General features: G+C 35.0%; 1 protein-coding gene across 7 annotated transcripts in view; it reads right to left on the bottom strand.

Annotated features, from left to right (window-relative positions):
- Positions 1–14,337, bottom strand: part of Nrg3 (neuregulin 3) — a 1,011,712-nt gene that overhangs the window by 708,860 nt on the left and 288,515 nt on the right. The gene's annotated exons all lie outside the window — the stretch shown is intronic.

The raw sequence follows: 14,337 nt of genomic DNA, 5'->3' as shown, positions 1-14,337 counted from the left end.
ATGAATTTATATATTCTATTTGTTACCTTCACTAAGTTAATTTGTATGTGTGTATATGTGTGCACATGTTTCTTGTTATATTTTTCTTCCCATTTGCATGATGCTATATCATTCTCTTCTTTTTTGAATTTTCAGAATCGAGGTAAGTTTTTTAATTCATGTAGCACTATTAAAAGGAAAGTCATTTTGGACTACTGTGCACCCATTAATATTAAGATAATTGAAGTGATAGAATTAATTTACTATGATACATTATTTGGGTCAGAGAAAAGTGAATGAATAGAATTAACCAGTGTATATATTTAGGGCTCAAAAAATAGCTATGCATAAAGAAACACAAAACTGGGTAGCAGAGTACTAAGGTTTAACTAATGTTTGTGTAGGTGTATCTTGCAACTTTAGCTTAAAACTGATTCATTTTTCACCATTAAAGTATTGGAACTGAATTCTTCATCAAAATTCTTTAGTTTGAACCAGTGAAACTTCTGTTAGGATATCTTGCCTCCAGAGGGTATTTGACAATATCTGCAGATATTTTTTATTATCCCAATTTTGGGGTGTGTATGCTATTGACATCTAGTATTTGGGGGACAGAGATGCAGCTAAACATCTTATATTGCACAGGGTAGCCTCACACCCAAACAAGTTACTATGCAATCCACAATTTTAATAATGTTAAGGTTAAGAAACCCTTTCCTGGCTTGATGTAACTATACTAAGAATATATTTGACATTTATTCCTGATTGTTCAACATGAGCTTTTTTTTTCCTTCTTTCTTTTTATTGTGGTGCTTGGATCAAACCCAGAACCTCATGGATGCTAGGCAAATGGCCTTCAACTGAGCTACAACCCCAGGCCCAGGATATTCATTAATGTAATACAGTTCATTAACACATGAACAGGACAAATTATCAGTTTTAATCACAAAGATTTCATTGAATATTTTAAGCATTTAGAGAAAGAATTCTAATAATGGGCAAATTCAGATATTCAAACTGAATAGGAATTTGAAGTAAGCCATGGATTTAGTTCTTTTCCTAAACATTCTTTGCATTCAAGCTCAATTCTTGGACATCCTTGAATGCAATCAGCCCATACACCACTCACCTCATCTTCCATTTAGCCTTGTTTCTAATCATAGTGTCACCAAGGCAAAGCCTCAGGAAATACTTTTATTAAACTTGGATTAAAATTTCAACAATACAAAAGACTGTGGATGAGATCTAGGAAGGCTAGGAGATGAGAAGGGAGGAATGTTTAAGCAAAGATGCTAAGGAAGGAAGACACATCAGGACACTACAAAAACAACACCCAATGGGGAGACACCATGTAAACACTACCCAGAGAAGAAGACTCAAGTAGAGAAAGAGTGAGAGACAAATACAGGGGCTCACACAGAAACACTGGAGAGCAACTTGAATGAATGGAAGGAGAGTTCTGATTTCAGAGTTGACCACTTGCTTAAGAAAGGGTATGCTGCTGAGGCTGTATTTTCCAGAGTGTAAAGAACCCAGTGCTCTCCATGCCTGAACACATGTAGATTCTGACATGTGCTGCCAGGGTATCTAAGACTATAAAATGTTGCTTACTAGATAGCAAGCACATTTTAAACATTAGCTGCCTATTCCAACCTTGAACTAAATCTCTGTGGCAAATTTTCATGCAGTTGGTAAAAATAACAAATTAGAAAGAAATATTTATCTCAAAAAGACTGTTCATACATTTTTATGCTGCTAAATTACATGAGATACAATCCCAATTCTTATAGAAAATGACACTATTTCATTATTATTAATGACTGCATTTTATTTACCTCCCTATTTGATGGCAGAAAAAAAGGTGATATCTCACTTGTAGACTAGACAAAGAATCTACTCATTCATATTCATTGCTTTTAACTGATCAACCTTTCCAAAAGTATATTTTCTTTCAGTATTTGAGATTATACATTATTAGAATATTGAAAGGATGCTCTAGAAAGTATTGAGACCAAAAAGGAAAATGAATATAAAGTAGGAAATGAAAGTATCAGGCAGGGGGAAAAATGAATTTGTACTGAAATAAAAATGAATTTCACTTAGAAAGTAAAATAGGATAGGCATTTTAAGGAATAAAAAACTAATGAAAGATGCCATGGAATGAAATTTTAATGACATTGACTTTCTTATGGGTATATTAGTGTTATGTATTTGCAACCTTCATTTCTGCACTCATTGGTGAAGGAAGTGTGATGTTAGAGGGTGGTTTTCAAGCATTCTCAGTTGTTGGAGCATACTGAGGTCCATGCTGCTTTGTAGGGCACTTCTCTTAAAAAAAGGGGTTTTGCAAAATTACATCACATGATTTTCTTGAATTAGCATAATAACCTTATCTGATAGATGCTAAGAAGTCAAGCAATTTGCCCATATTAAGAGCTAGAACAGTAGTTCTCAAACTTTAGGCAATGTAAAAATTACCCCCAGAACATATAATAGCACAGATTTTGGGCCTGACCAAGCATATCTGAAGTAATCAGGAATGAGGCCTGAGAATTTGCATTTCTAGCAAGTTCCCAGTTGCTCCTAATGCTGCAGATCAATAATCAGACCCTGGAACATGTAAGTTAAGATTTGGCTAAGAGTGAGCCCAGGCAGTCAGGACGTTATATCCACATTCTCATCTCTACCTTAGGGACCACTGAGACATAGTCATATTACACACCTATTAAAAGTAACTACCCCTGCAGGTACTCTTCCTAAAACTTATAACACTGAGTTACTAAGAGTTACTGAGAGCTGCTATTTCCCAGTTTTATTTTTATTTTCTTCTAGACTTTTGAAGCAGATCCTTAGTTTCAAGAAAGAAAATTTAATGAAGAATTGCTGGATGAAAAAAAAATGTATCTATAAAATTTTGTCTTTGAATTGTGAAAAGATTACTTTAACTCAAGAAAAGCAACAGTTCCTTTGTTTAGATTTGCTCTGTAGAAATGATCTTCAGAAACATAATAATGGAATGTTTTGACACCAAGTGGTAGAGTGGGCAAAGACTGGAAAGTCTGATTTCTAGTATCTGGTTTACACATTACTTTTCCTGTGGGCGGACCATAATGTTACTCTCTCTACTTGTAATCTTTAAACTGATTAAACTGTCAATAATCATCTGTTGACATGTGAGTTAAAAAAACAATTATGCTGATAAAAGTATTTTGAAATACATTTTTTAAAACACCAATGACTGTTATTTAAATATAACTAAAATCAGATTACATAGCTATGTGGTTGATCAAAATTTTTAGAGTTATAGAAAACACATGAATAATATCAGAAAATAGCTCTCTAAGAATGAGGATATGTACATATTAGCTAAAGCTCTGCTATCTTTTTTCTTTAAACTATAATATTGTTCCGTTCCCTTATTTCTAAAGAAAGTTACCTGGCTTCATGCAGAGGTCTTTTTCTGATTCCTTTTCATAATTCCTTGACTTGCCAATAAAGAGTATCCCAAAACCAACACAACTACTTTACTTCCATTTTCTCAGAGTTGTAGCTATGCATAAATGTTCCAGAAACTCCACATGGAAGACTCAACTACAGCTTGCATTTTCCTGCAAGCTTATCTGAAGTGTGTCCCAGGCAGTCAAGTCAGAGTGTCACAGTTGGCAACACCCTATGATGCTTTGACTTCCCATGTGTGTAGATTTCACTGGTATAAGGTCTAATTTGTTGGTAAACACTTTTTAAAAATTTCATACTGGTAATGTATTGGACACTGGATGATAGCTACAGCAGTGCCTTCAAACATCAACACATGGGAGCCTGTTTGTGTACTGAACAAAATTTCTGGATCGTTTTTAGAAATGATTTAAATGTTTTCATAAACCCTGTATTCTGATAAATGCTACTGTCTTATTGATTAAGAAAATTACTAAAATATCCCATTATAATCACAGATTAGACCAACTTCATAACTTTGCCAAATTTTGCTTTAACAATGTGACTGAATATTTTGATATACATGTATATAAAACCTTAGGGGTTTTTTTTCTCCTCTTGTAAATTTTACTTCTCAGGTTTATGGAGTCAACACTTTTATTATGATAATAATTTCTTATTCACTCATGATACAAGAATTTAAATAGTACTCTTCTGAGTATCCTCTTCCTAAAGACCACCAGGATCACATATGTATCAAAGTAGGTGTACAAGTAAAAAGTTGAAATAATTAGTCTGACTGAAAAGATTAAAAAACACACGAAAACTAAAATCAACTTGCTTTGTACTCATAACATAAAACATCTCAAAATACCCATAGATTTCCATTACAAATCATAAACAAAGACAGCAATAAGGAATTGGCATATTTTCCATGTATTTAAACTATTATTTTAATTATCACATATAAGTGCTGAATGTGGATGATTATCAAATTTATTAAAAGTACAAAGACATTGTGCCTATACAATTGGATCCACAGAATATTAGAAATACCACATTTTTTAAAAATGAAAAACAAGTCTTCAAAGTCAGATGATGTTGTCACTAGAAGTGTGTCTGCCATAAGTTGGGATGCATCACATCAATAAGCTTCAGATATGAATGACTTAATTTTTTCAGAGCCCTTTGGTTTTATCTTAGTAATTGCTTGAAAAAGTAGAATATAAGATGATTCTTCAGACAATTTTTTAAATGCATTTGGATACATGGATGTACATGCACACACAGGCATATACATATATCTCACATTAATCAGAGTTATAGCATGTATCACTCTTGATGAAAAACAGATTTTTGAGTTGGAGATAAATAAGCAGAAGCAGACTTCTATGATATGAAATTTTAGAGGATGTTGAAGGAAAAAGCAAGAAGTTAAATGAAACCAGTTAGTTGCAGCAGCAATTGTAATCCCAGTGGCTTGGGAGGCTGAGGCAGGAGGATCACAAGTTCAAAGCTGGCCTCAGCAACTTAGCAAGGCCCTAAGCAACTTAATGTGAGCCTGTCTCAAAATGAAACATAAAAATGCTAGGGATGTAGCTCAGTGGTCAAGTAACCCTTGGTTCAATCCCTGGTACCTACCCACACCCCCCCAAAACGAAGTGAAATGAAATTAGAAGAAACTAGAAGAATGTCATCTGCTGAATCATTTATATGATCTAAAACCAAAACATTACCTATAAACCATATTATCCCATTTACTGTGGTGAGAAATCCTGTATTCAAATTTGATTTATAGCCAGTTTTGCTCATTTGACCTATTATTAAATGCATATGTTCCAGAAATATAGCAAATTATTTCTCATAATTCTTCACATGTTCTATTATAGGAGGCAAAAGCTTTTGGCTTAATGAAATTTCACTGGACTTGAAAAAATTAATTTCTACTCACTGTGATGATAAGTGCTGGCAATGCACATGTTCTTAATTAACTTCACGTTAATAAAGGACTTCCATAGGTGTGAGTACTTAGCAGATATTTGCCATGGTCATGGGGTGGGGGGATGAGAATCAGTAAGAATGCACGATTTTTAGTAAGATGAGTGAGAAGATTCAGTAATACCCTACCTGGAGAAAACAGGAAGCGTATGTTTTACATTCCATGATGCTCTGTTTTAAATAACATCTAAAGCAACCTGTGAAGCCATTGTAAAATAAAACTCTTCATCAGAAATAAGAACAAAAATAAAGAGGGAAGGGGAGGGGAAGGGGGGATAGGAAGGGCAGCAGAATAAAATAGACATTATTATTGCTGTATGTATATAGGTGACTGTATGACCAATGTGATTCTTCAACCTGTACAATCAGAAAAATGAGAAATTATACCCCATTTGATTCAAATGTATGAATTGTCAAGATCATTGTACTGTCATGTGTAACTAATAAAAAAAGAAAAATAATAGACATACAACAAGTGTTATGGAATATGATCAAGTACCTGCCCTTCTCAGCGTATGGGGTATTGCTATCAGTGCAGGGACACTGTGGATGGATTGAGGCAGCAGTATTGTGTGCTAACCCATGGCTACAGCTACTTTTCCTTCTTGATTATAAAATCCCTTAGGTCAAGGGGGAGACTTGGCTCCTTCTCCATCCCTAAGGCATGAACCTCAATTAAGTGAAAGAAATCCTTTTAGTATTGTTGCTCTTGTCCCTGGACTGCTGAAAGAATGAGCTGTGGCACAATACCAGCTACTGAGCCTAAGGGGAAGGGAACTTTGGTGAATAGTTTGCCTTGTTTTTTTTTTTTTTGTTCCTGAACCACTTTGCAAGAACAGAACATTCCCTTTTCTATGTCACTGGACATTGCCATCTTCATAGCTGCTTGGAACTATGGCAACATCTTAAAAATTGAGTAGTTGAGCCAGAGGAAGAGTCAAGGAGTTCTGAATGGCTCAGTGGGAAGCTACAAAAACCCAGAGTCCTCACTAGTGGCTTTAAGCCATTGAATTAGCTAGCTCTGCAGTTACCTACCTTCAGATTCTTGTTATTTGAAATAAAAATAACTTTGCTCTGAAAACACATTTTTTTTTTGTGCTTTCTGTTTCTGGAAACAGCATAAGCAACATAGTAAGGTAATGGTTCCTTTCATTAATGAAATAATTTTGCTCATTCTCTACACCCATATTCTGTATCTATAGTGCCCCAAGATGCTGGGATAGACACTGAACATAGAAAAACACATTGATAATATATTTTTAGTTTATTGTTCATTAGAAAGTATCTTCAATACATCATTTCATTCTTTCTATCCCCCAAATAAAGCCAGGTTGAGGAAACTGAAGTTGGGGGAGCATGTGTCTTATATTAGGTCACAGTGTTGGGTAGAAAGACCTCTGACTCCACGTCAAGCCCTGTCACCACCCTCTCTGAAACTTCCCTGATGAGCTAAGTGTTCCTGATTTGCCTTTGCTGAGTTTTACTTTTGCTGACCTGACCTGTTCACAAATCCCAAAAACTCTGATATAGGAATAAGAAGCAGGGCCCAGAGCAATGAATCCTATGGAAATCCAACAGTATTTGGTAATGGCATTCCCATTTACATAGCTACAATTGTGAAATCCTTTGGGATACAGGGAGGAAATATCAGGACTTCCCATTTATTTTTAAATCTTTTTTTTTAAATTTTATTGCTTATGTATATTTTACAAGATATTCCTGTTGTCATACATAGCAAGTTTGTAGATAAAAAGAGAACCACATAAACATTAATTGTTCAAACAGTATCATATATAGGATTGTCTGAAGTACTTAAAGACCACTGATCTAAATATTTCTATCAGCAGACTAGACAGTGTCAAACTTCAGGACCACTTTGCTTTTCAGATTAAGTGCTTTAACAGTGGTGGGCAGTGGTCACATACTATATTCATTCATGTGTAAGATCCACTACTTATTCTGATACTCAAGCCAAGCTACAATTTCTTCAGAATTTCCATTTCTTTATCACTGGGTTGTTGTACAAATTAAATGTTATCTTACAGGCGAGTACTTTCTAAGTTGAAATGCACTATAAAAGTGTTAAGTTCAAAACAGTGGTTGAAATCGTAGTGCTTGGAAGTAAAATGGAGGGAAATGTCATTTTTCAAGTGCTACAGTTTCAATTTTAGATCTTATCTCATTAAATCTCTATAAAGTTTTCCATGGATGATGCAACTATAGCAGGAAGACATATATGCATTTATGTACACTGAGTTTCTCCCTTGATCCTCTGAACAAGTCTCAGCAGTATTTCTTAGTTTGAACCATGTGAAATTGCCAATAGAATAATAACCCTTTCACCCATGAGGAAACAGAAGCCAACCAAATTAAAGGAAATTAGTCAAGTGAGAAGAACTAGCAAGTGGAGGGCCTAGAATCAGAACCTGTGTTTTCTGACTCCACTGCTCCCAACCTTATAGGGACCCACACAGGATTTACTAAAGAGAACATGGCATTCCGTTGAACCACAGTGCTCCCTGTCACCTAGGCAGCGTGCCTTCAGGTTCCTGGGGAGGAGGCACAGTGCACTCATATACCTCAAAATGTGCACCTTATGGCCAGCCTCTGCCTCTGTGTGGCAGTCTGCATTAGTGAGACTGCGAAGGGCTACTTTGTAATAGGTAGAAGTTTGTGCATACTCCCCCATTCTTTGGGTTGCTCATGGTCCTGTGGATTCTGCTAGCTTCTGTTTCTAGCTAGTCTTAAAGAACAGTGTCACATCAGCCAGCACAAAAGTGTAAGCCACTAAGGGGAAATCCTCAAGCTAGCAGGTGGTGTTGAGAAAGAAGTTCACTTCTGTCCCCAGAGACTCTCTTGGCCGCTGTGAGTGTGCATCCTCTGCACACTTACTCAGCCTCTAGTGAGGCTGTGTTTCCCTGCCAGGGACACTTTTCTACTGCATGAAACAAAACAAACAAAATATGAGAAGAGGAGAAAGTATTCACCTCAAACATCTTCATTCTGTTAATTTCCTGCATTTATTTGCTGAGAAGCTGCTTGAACTCTTTAAAGAAAAATGCTGGACTGGGCACGGTGGCACACACCTGTAATCCCAGCAGCTAGAGGGGCGGAGGCAGGAGGATTTCAAGTTCCAGGCCAGCCTCAGCAACTTAGAAAGAGCCTAAGAAACTTAGGGAGACCCTGTCTCAAAATAAAAAGAATTTTTAAAAAAGAGTTGGGGTTGTAACTCAGTGGTTAAGCACGTCTGAGTGTTTAAAAAAAAAATCTAGGAACACAATTCAGAATTCTAAACATTCCTTGGGACTGGGAAGTCCTATAGTTAGTTAAAAGTTTGTTTGATTTCATTAGGAAAATTCAAAATTCATTCTAATCATTAAAAAAAAGAATTAAATGAGGATGTGACAGAATGCCTAAGGTTACATTTTTAGAAGTAATCATCATTTAATTTCATCCCCCCCCCCAAAAAAAAACAGGGTGGGGGACAAGGAAGACCATCTGGATTTCAGGAATCTAATAAATATTAACATTTATCAAGTTCCATGTTTATGGCATCTCTGTTAATTAGCTCAAAAGGTCATTTCTGGCACCCATATGATTCTCTAAGAACAAAATGATGATGAATCTGTTACACTATACCAAGACATGCAGCTTGTTTTTCCTAAGTTCCAATGAAACACAAATGCTTATTTCCTTACTAGAAGTCTCTGTATTAATACCAAGGAACTATTTTTGAAAAATAATTATATAATATTTACATATTATTACTTAAATATCAGTATGCTCATAAACATGTTCAATTTTAGGTAAGGTTTAAAATGTCTATTCCTATGTTTTGACCTTAAACAGCTTATCAATTTGATCTTCTGTTGATTTAGGGGGGTTTGCTCCCCTTCCCTTTAGCTTCCTCTTTGATTTTTGGTCTCATTGCCTGGCTTTTGGCACAGCGAGAAAGCAATTTTCTCCAGAGTCAAAATTAGTACTGCATCATGAATTATTCAGCCCAGCACATTGCTTCTTGCAGTTCCCGGTGCTCTTCCAGCCCCCAAGTTTGAAGTCTTCCCTTTCACACATTCCAGTCTCCATTCAACCCCTTGCCCTCCCCATGTCCCTCCTCCCAATATGGCAGTCCAGAAGGCCGGCACCCTGGCACCTGATTGAATTTTCTTTATATTTAAATTTCAAATCACATAGCCACCTTCTAGCAGGAGAGCATCACAGTACAATCACACGAGGCAGGCTGTTTCCACATAAAACAACTTCAAATAATTTCTATGAGATTAGAGCCAGCCTTTAATAACTTCACCTTAAAATAGACTCATTGAGATGAGTCTGGAGGAGCCGGAAATGTCTAAATAAATGTAATATTAACTCTATCTTTACAATCTGCCTATTTGGCAATTTTAATGTTTCCTTATACATTTTTATCTGCAAAGCCTTGTGTCGCAATACATTATAGCAATATTTCAGCCATCTCCTTGTTAATTCTCATTTCATTTATGTTCTCAGGAAAATATTTCTTACACATAATATGTATTGTAGTACAACTCCATGTTGAATAAACATAAATTTTATTTGGAAAAATTATATATATATATATATATTATTTTTGGCTACTTAAAATATATATTATTATTATTATCAATTGGATTACTTATGAAATTTTCATAAAGCCAGGTTTCAAATGACCCGAGATGGACTTTTTAAGGAAGAGAGCTGGACTTTCAGCATATCCAAACTTGTGATAAAATGTGAAACTGAAAGGATTTGAGGGAAAATTAAAGTGGAAAATCATACATGTATAAACTGGTAAAATCTTAGGAATTGTTCCAAATGGCCCAAAACAACACATCCCTGTGTATCTTATTGAACTATTTGAAAAACTTACTTCCAGGATAATATTTACATTAAGAAAATACCTCAGAATGCAAAGTACTTGTTTCAGAATACAAAGTACAAACCAACTTTCCATTTTATCATACCAACTAATAATATCCAGTCCTTATCCTGTATTATTACACTGTTGCAGTTGTTCAAATTTAGTGATCATATCTCCTTCTTCTTTTATGGTACCCAGGATTGCACCCAGGGGCAATTAACCACTGAGCTACATCCCCATCCCATTTTTGTGTTAGTGGTGATCATATCTTTGATGAAAAAAAAAATTTTTGATCTCCCATTCCAGGGAGAAGTGGTGGTTATTAAATAAAAATGTCCTTAAAAGTATGTACTTCTCCTTATAAATAAATGATCACACTGATAGATGTTATTAACTCTACCATTTCCTGTTCAAACTGATTTAATCAGGACAAGACAGAAAATAAGAAATATTTCTTTTGAGAGAGAAGGTTTAATATACATGTAAACATTAAAATATAAAACAACAAAATATATTCAGAGGAATTCTGATTTGAGTAAATGGATGACATTACATTCATCTATGTTGGCCAGTAGCATTTATATGCAGCATTTCACTGCCATTGCTGCCATGATTAATTTTAGCTGTGTGTGCCAAGACTCAGAATTTATAGTCTGAAAATTTTCAATGTTGCAATGTTCGACTTGTATTTTTAACAGATTCCTTGAAGATGTTAACTTTGTGATTCTTGATTTATGCTTCTAAGTGTGATTTTACGGTTTGAATAATCAACGTTTCTTTTCCCACCCGTTCTTTTTTCCTATCTTTTCTCCATCTCTCCTTTCAATGTCATGTAGTTGCAAGAAGAAAGATTCTGGTGCAATCCCCTGGGGTTAGCTGATGAACATGGACCATATGTTCCTGACTTTCTTTAGAGATTACTGTGTGTGTTACATTGACAAACCAACTCCCCAAAATAATTCTCGATAACTTTATATCATACAAACAGCTTGCTAATGAGCCGTGGTAACAGTTGCCATATTTTAGTAATATTTATTAAATTGTTATGAGGCATGAAACTGTATTGCTTTATCTCTGTGATATATTAGTTAAAAGCTAGAAGGTTTTAATTTTGAAAATAATCATTTGTAATTGACTCCATCCACTATAGGTTTTTATTTAGTTTTTCTCTTATGTATTTTAAATATTTTTTCCTCCTATTGCTAATATTTACTCAAGAAAGACCAAAGTACAAAGATCCTTAAACACATTTTTTTTTGCAAGCTCCTTTATAAAATGTCTTTGCATATTTCTATGCTTGCTCTTTGACTGGATGAAGAGCAAGATGGTAAAGAATTATGGTTAAGGGCATGGCATAGTCCCCATGGACTCTAGCCTCTGCTGAGACATAAATGAGAGAATGAAAGTAAAGTGCCTCATAGCAATTCCTCAATACTTTCATTATTATACTCTTGTTGGTCATTCCAGAGGCTTATCAAGGTACCTGATTTCAAATGTTTGATAACAGTAAAAATGGAGTCAAGGTGTATGTTTGTGATATCTTCCCCAATTGCATTTAAAAGGGCTGCTAATTTTGTTCATTCATTAAGTAGTCTAAAATTAAGTTCATAAAGCTATAGAATAATAGTTAAATATGCTGTGCCTATCTTCAGACAAGCCTGCTTAAGTCTTTCTTGGGTAATTTTTATCAATGAGCATTATGTAAGCAAAATAATTTCCTTATGTTTGAGTTTCCTTAACTATTAAGGGGTGGTAATAATTTTTATTACTTGATAATTTGTATTAAATGAGAATGTGTATAAGGTGTTTGACAAATTGTAGGTGATCACATATTATAAGCAGCTTTAAGTTATTTATCAATTGATACTATTCTTAAAAATTATAATTTTTATATAAATCTACTGCTTTTACAAAAAGCAACTGAAACTACTATTTATTGAGAACTTACTATGTGCTGGGCATCATTCTAACTATACCTGTGTACATTAATTTGAACCTCACAAAATATTCTGTGGGTCGATATGTTTTCTTTCCTGAGTATACAAAAATAGCTAAAGCACAAAAAGGTAAAATAACTTGGTAAGCCCATTCACTGTACTACTGAACACTAAGGGCAATTTAATACCCATTTTCCCTTGGGAATCTTGGGATTTTTTTCTAAATCAATATAAATAGGAAATGTTAAAAACATAATTGCTGACAATAATAACCCACTTTCTCAGCTACTCTTTCAAATCAGTTTGATTGTCCAACACTATTATACTATAATCAGGAAAGAACTAGAGATGGCCAGATTAGAGTAAACCCTAAAAATCACTTAGCCTAAGCAGCTCATCTGGAAAGTCTATTATTTCTTCAACATGTTCTTGTCTCTTTTGTTCAAAAGCAATTAGAAATGCAAAAAGGTAGAACACAGGTTCTGCTATCAATAATGAGAACCATGAAGCATAGGAGACAATTAGGCAAGGGCCCAAGGCTTCCCCAAGCCAAATTTATTTACATATTAACAAAACATGGAAGTAATAATATCAACTCCATAAGTTTGGTGTGAGGTTTAAATTAGACTGAGTATGAGAACATACCTTCCATATGTGCTACATAATTAGTTTTCAAAATACCCTACTTCTTCAATTGAGAGATAAAACTGAGAATTTTCTAACAAAGGAAAAATGTAGAAATATTAAAAAACAGAAAAAAATTATTGTAATATGTAATTTAGGGTAAAGATCACCAAGATTGTTACAAAATACAGTTATGTACTACATAATGATGTTTCAGTCAAAAAAAGATGGCTCATCAAATGGAGGTCCCAAAAGATTATATTGCCTACTAATTAATGTCGTAGCCTCTAGGGTTTGTGTAAGTGCACTCTTTGATGTTCGCAGAATGGCAAGACATGAACACTTTTATGAACACTCAATAAACACTTTTCTCAGGATTTATCCCCTTTATTAGGCAACACATGACTGTATAGGCACACATTCAAAGTGTATTAATGTGGGAAAGCAAGCAATTACTTCAGCCAGTCCAATGGGAAAGCCAAATGAAAAGTACTCCGTCATCCTCAAAGGTAGTCCAGTCTGAACAAGAAGAAAAAAAATAATAACAATAATAATCTTGGGCATTGGGGTAGATTTGAAGAGATAAGGGAAGTGTCCCTCAAGAGAGAGGGCTACTATTCTAACAACATGCAAACTTCCAGATAGGCTGCCTGTAGATCAGCAAGGCCTGCTTGCCCTTGTCCAACTTAGCTACACCTCCTGTGTGCTACCACCCAGATCTTTAGCTTATTAATAATTCAAACAGAGGGCCAGACCAGGAAATGAAAAGGACTGGCTATTAAACCAATGAGACTGGCCATTTGTTCAGCAAATTGTAAAGCTCTGGTGGAAAGAGGCCAAAGGTGTTGTCTAAAGGAGGTCATGGAGACTTCATTAATCTCTTCTAAACCTGTTCTTAACTGCTGGGAAAAAGGAAAAAGCAATAATAGAATGAATATTTAAAGATGCAAATTAAGTGGGAGAAATTAAGGTGGTGTTTTTGGAGGTGAGAAGACTGAATAACATCGCATTCCCAAGCAAGAAGGGACTCCACTTGCACAGGACTATGAGGGAGACAAAGAAGCAGAGGTTTTAGGTAGAAGGAAGAAAAGTGGAGCATTGTTGAACAGGGCGTGTGTGGCGAATGGAGGCTTAATGAACTTGGAGAAGATTTGAAATAAAACATTGCTATTGCAACAAAGAATCAATAAGAAGCAAAGTATTGTTGAATAATGATTGGGATCCAACTGTGATTTAAGAGCACAAATAAAGTGTGATCTAAATATAGGAAAAGCAGAGAAGTTATTTTTAGAGTTGAAAAAGTAGATTTGGAGAAGTTCAGGAAAGCAAGAATTTTCAGGAAGGTAGCAAATAGAAGATTTAGAGATTAAAAAAAAAGGGAGTGAAGATGAAGATTATGTAAATACAAATCCTCTTTGCACTAAAACTGCCTCTTCTTCATAGTAACTGTGAAGCCTTCAGTGACACCTGGGTTCTTCAGTTCTG

This window comes from Callospermophilus lateralis, chromosome 15, assembly GCF_048772815.1.
Source record: "Callospermophilus lateralis isolate mCalLat2 chromosome 15, mCalLat2.hap1, whole genome shotgun sequence".
NCBI lineage: Eukaryota > Metazoa > Chordata > Mammalia > Rodentia > Sciuridae > Callospermophilus > Callospermophilus lateralis.
The sequence above is the reverse complement of the archived record's forward strand: the minus strand, read 5'-3'. Positions and strand labels throughout refer to the sequence as shown.